Raw genomic sequence first — 8,833 nt, 5'->3', positions numbered from 1 at the left:
GGTTTTAGGTACCCATTTTGTAATGGGTCCTTTGATGTTAGTAACAAGGGTCTTCGGAACCCAAATAGACCATTCAATGTACTCATAAGGAGAACCAACAAATTTGGCATAAACATGTCCATCACTAGCACGGCACAACACATAAGAAGGGTTAAGGTCGCCGGCTTTGTTGGGAAGGGAAGTGTTGCCCTTCTTGGCATCACCACCCTTAACGGTGTTCTTATTCTTCTTCTTCTCCTTAGTAGCACCCTCTCCCTCCTTCACAAAGGTTTGCTTCAGAGGGGGAGGTCGTTTGGCCTTGTCATTCTTCTTCTTGTTCTTGGACTTGGGTGCGTACCCAATCCCTTCCTTGGCCACAACTTCCTTTTGATTGCTCAAATGGTCGTTGAGGTTCTTCTTGCGTTGTATGCAAGACACAAGGCCTTTCTCAAGTTGCTCCTTCAACTTAGCATTCTCCTCAACAAGATGCACATGCTCACAACATGGGTTAGTAGCATTTGCATTATCAATTAAGACCATATGAGGAAATGTGGCTTTCTCCTTGGTTAGCTTTACTTGGAGTTCATCATGAGACTCTTTGAGGCTAGCAAGAGCACCCTTCAAGACCTTGTGAGCCTTGTCAAGTAACTCAAACTCCTCTTTGATCCTAGCAAGATCAACCCCAAGCTTGGCCTTCTCGAAGGTTAGCACACGAGAGACAACAAGAGCATGATCAAGATCTTTCTTTCATTTAGCATGATCATCGTTGTGTGACTCCTCAAGAGCCAAACGAAGACCACGCTCTTCCTCAAGAGCATTGGAAAGATCCGAAATCTCATCGGCATAATCATGACTATGCCCCTCCATCTTAGAGATGGTATCTTCGCGAGCCTCGATCATGTCATTGGCTTCGCCAAGTTGTTCCAAGAGAGCAACGAATCGCTTCTTGGATTTACCCTTGAGTTTACTCATAAAAGACTCAAACTCTTTCTCCTCCACATTAGATCCCTCATGTTCATCAATGCAATCCGTCAGAGAAGGATTATTAATGATGGTAGTTTTGATGTTGGGGGTTACCTTTTTGGTGGCTTTAGCCATGAGGCACTTGGCGGTGATGCTCTCATTGGGTGAGTCGAAGAGAGACACCCGTGGAGTTGTCGCAATGGCAACGGAGGTCATGGCAACCGACTCACCATCTTCATCATCATCATCGTCCTCATTGTACTCTTCTTGAACCACCAACGCCTTGGGAGGAGTCTTCTTGGTGAAGTTGCTCTTGTTGGGGAAAGACTTGGCCTTGTCCTTTCGGATGAGCTTGCCACCATTGTCCTCCCTCTTCTCATAAGGGCATTCCGCAACAAAATGGCTCACATTGCCACAATTATAGCAAGTCCTCACTCGTTGCTTGACCTTTGCGCCACTTGAGTTGTTCTTGTTGAAGTTGGGCCTTGTGTTCTTCTTGCTCCAAAATTGCCTTGAAGCAAGAGTCATGTGTTCATGATAGGCATACTTTGTATCTTCAGGGCTGCTCTCCTCTTCTTCCTCTTCTTCCTCTTATTCCACACTAATCTTGGCCTTCAATGCAAGGTTGGGCTTCTTTGCTCTTTGAGAACGAAGCACCGCATTGTCGGCGGTCTTGTCCAAGATGCTCATAGCCACAAACTCATCCAACACTTCACTTGAGGACAAAGTGTGGAAGTCCGTCCTTTGACGAGTGATGGAAGACATGGCCTTGTGGTAAGGCATCATTTCCTTGAGGAATTTGCGCTTGATCCAATTTTCATCCGTGTCCTTGCTCCCATGATCTCGGAGTGAGACCACGAGTTTGGTTACTCTCCGATAAAGCTCACGAGGTTCTTCATCTTCTTTCATTGCAAACTCATCGGCTTCATCTTGCACCACTTCATAGTTGGAGCGTTGAATGCTTGCGCTTCCACTGTAGAGGGAAACAACACAATGCCATGCATCTTTGGCCATGGCGAAGGGCCAAAGATAAGGAAGATCTTCGGGTGGAATTGCATCTCATTGAATTGATTATCCGCGGCTTCTCTAGGAGTGAAGTTGCTTCGGTCAAGCGGATAGAAACCTTCTTCAATGATTCACCAAAGATTAGTATTCACATGATTTAAATGACGCTTAAAGCGATAAACCCAAGAATCAAAGTCCTCATTTTTCACAATCTTAGGGGGAGGACCGGCATGATTCGAATGAGTGGAAGGAATCGGTCCATCATAAAAAAGTGGAGGTTCCACATGGGCAAAGATGACGGTGCCATTTTTACCACTAGAAGAAGGAGCCTTTTCACTAGTAGCTTCCCCCTTGTTGGCGTTAGCATCCGTCACCTTGTTAGTGGGATCACCCACTTTCAACGGTGCGGTGTATAATTTAAGCCCTTCTATGAATTAATTAAACATGCTTTCAACCTCGATCGTCATGGAGGGTTTCAATGTGTCCAAAGCCACATTGAATTCCTCACGAGAGACCGCGGTTTCCCCATCGGCTGTAGACGAGACCGGATTCACACCGGAGTGCTCCTCCACACCGTCTACGGTGTCAACCATACTCTTCGGATGGCAAAGTCCTTAATAAAGAAACCTTGCTCTGATACCAATTGAAAGGATCGATATAGTTGACTAGAGGGGGGTGAATAGGCAACTAACAATTTTTAGCTTTTCTTTACCAATTAAAACTTTGGATCAAGTAGGTTGTCTAGATATGCAACTAGGTGAGCAACCTATATGATGCAACAACAACAAGCACACAAGCAAGCAAGGGATATAACACAAATAAGCTTGCACAAGTAAAGGCACGAAATAACCAAGAGTGGAGCCGGTGAAGACGAGGATGTGTTACCAAAGTTCCTTCCTTTTGAGGGGAAGTACGTCTCTGTTGGAGCGGTGTGGAGGCACAATGCTCCCCAAGAATCCACTAGGGCCACCGTATTCTCCTCACGCCCTCACACAATGCAAGATGCCGTGATTCCACTATTGGTGCCCTTGGAGGCGGCAACTGGACCTTTACAAACAAGGTTGGGGCTCTCTCCACAACTTAATTGGAGGCTCCCAACTAAACCCAGAGCTTCACCACAACGGAATGTGGCTTCGAGGTGACCTCAATCGTCTAGGGTGCTCAAACACCCAAGAGTAACAAAATCCACACAAGAAGGTATGGGGGAAGCAAATATCCTTTGGTGGAAGTGTAGATCTAGGTCTCCTCCTTCAATCCCTAGCAAATCAACAAGTTTGAGTGGCTAGATAGAGAGATCGGGCAAGAGACCTTGAGTAGCATTAATGGTGGAGTGAGAGAGGTAAGAGGTGAATGTGGTAGGTGGAAGAACCACCCTTATATAGCAACCCTAAAAATCCAACCGTTATTGCGTTTTCTGTACTGCAGCGGTACAACCGCTCCTTGTCCCGGTACAACCGGGACTCACGGTTTACCTACAGAACCCTACCAGGCGGTACAACTGGGCAACCAGGCGGTAGTACCGGTTTATGTGAATAACCGGACCAACCGCCCAGCCACCGCTCAACCACCACATAGAAACAGTAGGGAGTCACCCCTGAGTGCGGTAGTCGAGCCGTACAGGACCGGTGCAACCGCTTGGCCTTGAGCGCTTGGGCGGCTAAGTCCTGAGCGATAGAACCACTCAGGGCACCGGTGGTATCGGTACGACCGGACCAACCGGGCCACCACCGCCCGAGTACCGCATCAAAACAGAAGTTTGACAGGTACTTGGCGGAAACAACCGCCGCGGTCTTTGTTGAGCATGGTGGCGGTACCACCGCCCGGAAGCAGCGGTACAACGGCTCGATCAAGACTGGTAAGTGCCAAGAACCAGCAGTACAACCGCTCCAGTGAGCGGTACAACCGCTGGGAAACCACAACAAGCAGTAAGATAAGAAGGGAAATGCTCTCTCTCACAACTAAGGAAGGCAAGAGAGGGGTGAGGCAAGTGTACGTGAAAAGATTATCCCAACTTCTTCCAATGTGGATTCCCTCTTGATAGTACGGGTTCCCTACGACCAAAGAGATAAAAAGCATAGAAAACTCCGTCTTCGATCTTTTCCTTCCAGAGAGAATTGAGGGAGTCCTAGACTAAGGGGTCCTTGGGCGTCCGTCCTGTTAGCTATGGGCCGGACTGATGGGCTATGACACGAAGACCGAAGACTATACCCATGTACGGATTGGACTCTACTTGGTGTGGAAGGCAAGCTGGGCGATTGATTATGAAGATTCCCTCTTATGTAACCGACCTCATGTAACCCTAGATCTCTCCAGTGTCTATATAAACTAGAGAGCATAGTCCGGATAGGACAGATTCATTACCATATACTCATAGGCTAGACTTCTAGGGTTTAGCCATTATGATCTCGTGGTAGATCAACTCTTGTAACACTCATATTCATCAAGATCAATCAAGCAAGAAGTAGGGTATTACCCCCATAGAGAGGGCCCGAACCTGGGTAAACATCGTGTCCCCCGTCTCATGTTACCATTGATTCTAGACGCACAGTTCGGGACCCCCTACCCGAGATCCGCCGGTTTTGACACCGACATTGGTGCTTTCATTGAGAGTTCCATTGTGCAGTCGACGAAAGGATTCGATGGCCCCTTCGATTGTCAGTAATGACGCCGTCCAGGGAGAAACCTTCCTCTCTGGACAAATCTTTGTGTTCGGCGGCTTCGTACTGCGGGCCAACTCTCTTGGCCGTCTGGAGCAGGTCGATAGCTACGCCCCTGGCCATCAGGTCAGATTTGGAAGCTTGCACTACGTCGCGGATATCCGCGGAGACTCGATCTTCGATGGATTTGAGACCGCGGCGATCGCTCCCCTTCTCTCCGATGAACATGACTTAAATATGTCATCGGGGCACACCCAGGAGATGGATCTTGTTACTGCAACGGCCTCAATACAGAAGCAGATACCCCCTCCGAGGCCATAAAGTACGCGGCGTTGGAGCCGCACATGGACTCTACATCCTGCAATGCCTGCGTAAATGGAACTCCAAACTTGTCTCCGGCTTCACGTTCCGGATCAAGTGCACCTGCGGACACCGAGCTGGATCGGTTACCGACTTTCGAATTTAGCGCCGCAGACATCTTCCATCATTCTCCTTTGGGTGAGGTACTAAATTCTTTGAAGAACTTGTCCTTGGAGGAAGACTCACAGCCGAACTACGTTCGGTTCAAGCTAGAGGCGGACGATGAGGAATTTTGCTTCCCACCCGCCACCCACTTCATAGCCACCGTCGATGATTTAACCGACGTGCTTGACTATGGCTCCGAAGAAATCGACTGCATGGACGACGATGCCGACAGGGAGCAAGGCCAAGACCCGCCATTCACTGGACGTTGGACAGCCGCCTCTTCGTATGATGTGTACATGGTTGATACACCTAAAGGATCTGGCGACGATAAAGAAGAGCCGGATAAGAACAAACCCTCTGAGACGCAGTCCAAGCACCAGCGTCCCAAACGCCGTTCTAAGCCTCGTCGCTCAAAGGATGGCAACACTGGCACTGGAGAAAATAGTACTCCGGGCGACGCCGAAACCAATCAAGACCCTGTCGGCGCTGCATCCGAACAGGGGGAACATGACAACATACAAGACAAACCTGATGAACAGACCATAGAAGATAACTCGGAGGACGATAGTTACCATCCGCCCTCCGAAGAGGAGACAAGCCTCGGCAACGAAGATTTCATCGTGCCCGAGGACCCTCTGGAGTAGGAACGCTTTAAGCTTCAACTCATAGCCACGGCAAGGAGCCTGAAAAAGAAACAGCAGCAGCTTCAAGCTGAACAAGACCTGCTCGTCGACAGATGGACTAACGTCTTGACAGCGGAAGAATACGGCCTCAAGCGCCCAACCAAGAGCTACCCAAAGCGCAGACTGCTACCTCAATACGATGAGGAGGCACCAGAGCACACATCTCCCTCGCGTAATGCGGAACGACCACCACGTGGTCGAAACAGGGCGGCCGACCGGCCACCATGTGGTCGGGATAAAGCGGCAACTCAGGCCGAACAGCAGCCTGCCCAACCGCCCCGCAAAAATAAAGACGGAAGAGTTCAGGGTCACACATACGACCTCCGGCAAATCCTGGACGATAGAACATGATACACAAGATTGATCTACGGATCGCGAGGGCGTGCCTCGAGGCACGAGGAAGGCTACCTATTCGGACGTGATAAATCTAACCACGCCTGGGCCGAACACCGCAGACGGACTCCATCAGAACTACGCCATGACGCAGCCCGATATAGAGGCGCTGCACACCCTCTCTGCTTCACCGATGAAGTACTCGATCATGAATTACCCGAGGGGTTCAAGCCCATCAATATGGAATCATACGACGGCACAAGCGATCCAGCAGTATGGATCGAGGACTTTATCCTCCATATCCACATGGCTCGAGGAGATGATCTCCACGCCATTAAATACCTCCCACTAAAGCTCAAAGGGCCAGCTCGGCACTGGCTTAACTGCCTGCCTGAAAATTCTATCAGAAGCTAGGAGAACTTGGAAGAAGCTTTCCTAGACAACTTCCAAGGAACCTATGTCCGGCCACCAGACGCCGATGACTTAAGCCACATAGTTCAACAACCTGGAGAATCAGCCAAAAAATTCTGGACTAGGTTCCTAACCAAAAAGAACCAGATCGTTGACTGTCCGGACGCCGAGGCCTTAGTAGCCTTCAAACACAGCATCCGTGATGAATGGCTAGCACGCCACCTCGCCCAAGAAAAGCCGAAGTCCATGGCAGCCCTCACGGCACTCATGACCCGCTTTTGCGCGGGAGAGGACAGTTGTCTGGCCCGTAGTAACAACACAACCAGCGAGACGGGCCTCTCGGAGGCCAAGAATAGCACTGGCAAGCTCCAGTGCAATAGAAACAAACGCCGAAGCAACGGCGATAACACCGATGACACAACAGTTCATGTCGGATTGAGTGGCTCCAAGTCCGGCCAGCGAAAGAAGCCCTATAAAAGGAGCAACGGAAAACAATCCGGCTTGGACCGCATACTTGATCGTCCTTCCCAAATTCATGGCACCCCAGACAAACCGGGCAACCATACCAATAGAGATTGCCGGGTCTTCAAACAAGCCAGCAAGGCAAATGGCAGAGGCAAAGAAGGGGAATCATAGAGCGACGAAGAGCCCCAGCAGCCAAACAGCAGGGGGCAAAAGAAATTCCCCCCAAGTCAAAACGGTGAACATGATATACATTACACATATCCCCAAAAGGGAGCGCAAGCGCACACTCAGGTACGTCTATGCGCTAGAGCCAGTCGCCCCAAAATCCAATCCGTGGTCGTCATTCCTGATCACCTTCGATCGACGAGACCACTCAACTAGTGTCCACCACGGCGGTTCAGCCGCACGAGTTCTTGACCCAATTATCGACGGGTTCCACCTAACTCTAGTCCTGATGGACGGTGGTAGCAGCCTCAACCTGCTCTATCAAGACAAAGTGTGGAAGATGGGAATTGACCCCTCGCGAATCAAATCAACAAAGACCACCTTCAAAGGAGTCATTCCAGGCGTAGAGGCCCGCTGTACGGGCTCAATAACGCTGGAAGTAATATTCGGATCTCCGGATAACTTCCGAAGACAAGAACTAATCTTCGATATTGTCTCATTCTGCAGCGGCTATCACACTCTGCTCGGACGAACCGCATTCGCTAGATTCAACGCCGCGCTGCATTATGCTTATCTTAAGCTGAAGATGCCCGGTCCACGTGGTGTCATTACGGTAAACGGAAATACGGAGCGTTCCCTCCGTACAGAGGAGCACACTGCCGCCCTAGCAGCAAAAGTACAGAGTGGCCTCCTCAAGCAGCACTATAATCCGGCTGCCGAGCCCCTGGACACCACTAAGAAGGTCCGAACTATACTGCAGCAGGACAGCTCGGCTCGTCACGGGTCAAACTAGCAAAATTCGGCCTCCGTCCGAGCCCATACGAGGCAATGGTATTCGTACCGCGAGCACATACGCTACGCACCCATGGGTTTATACGGACGACCCGCTTGCAGAACACACCAAGGAGGCAACGAGCTCTGGTGTACAAGGGACCCCCAGGTGGTTTCTAATAAACGATTACCATACTTGTTTTACATACCCGTATGCAGCTCGCCCTTGGTTACATCATTTTTCAATAGCCTTGCTTGCTTATCGCATTACTTGTACAAAGTACGCCTTGACGTACTGATTACATCACAATGGTGAATAAACGGTGGTGTCAGCCCACTACTTCATTTTTCCCTGTTTCCTCACCTCGATATCTATTATTCCTTGCACACGTACAACATGATACATACTAATCCGCCAGGGGCTTAATTACAACCCGCATCATGGCAATAAAAGTCCGAACACTTTTATAGTCCAGTTCGGCACCCCGAACTTATAGTATTATATGCATCGGCTCCGAATCATGTCCTTGGTCAATAGTTGGGTTGCCCGGCTCCTGTGCTTACTACCTTACGTTCCGCTATATCGGCTAGGGTAGTAAAGGGAGAACTACTGCGATTGTGTCCCCGTTGTTCCGGATGAGCACCTCGGTAGAGAAAGCCGAAAACTGACTGTCATGATGCGGTGAGAGCCGGTCAGCTGTTCGAGAGGTTCCAAATCATTACACATTTTTCCCGCTTCTCGCAAAGAATCGGTTTCCCCGATTAGGCATGTATAGCACCCCTAATTCGGCCTTCCGAATACCAGGGGCTTCGCCAACTTTATTAATTGTCAAACTCTTATGGCTAAATGGGGGCGGTAAAGGCCGCATAGTCTGACTGCCTTGTTCGTCGTGCTAAACACCTCCTTTAAGGACCAGAATGTGGAGTAAAGAGTGT

Source organism: Triticum aestivum, chromosome 2D, assembly GCF_018294505.1.
Source record: "Triticum aestivum cultivar Chinese Spring chromosome 2D, IWGSC CS RefSeq v2.1, whole genome shotgun sequence".
In the NCBI taxonomy this organism is placed as follows: domain Eukaryota; kingdom Viridiplantae; phylum Streptophyta; class Magnoliopsida; order Poales; family Poaceae; genus Triticum; species Triticum aestivum.
Note: the sequence above shows the minus strand (reverse complement) of the source record.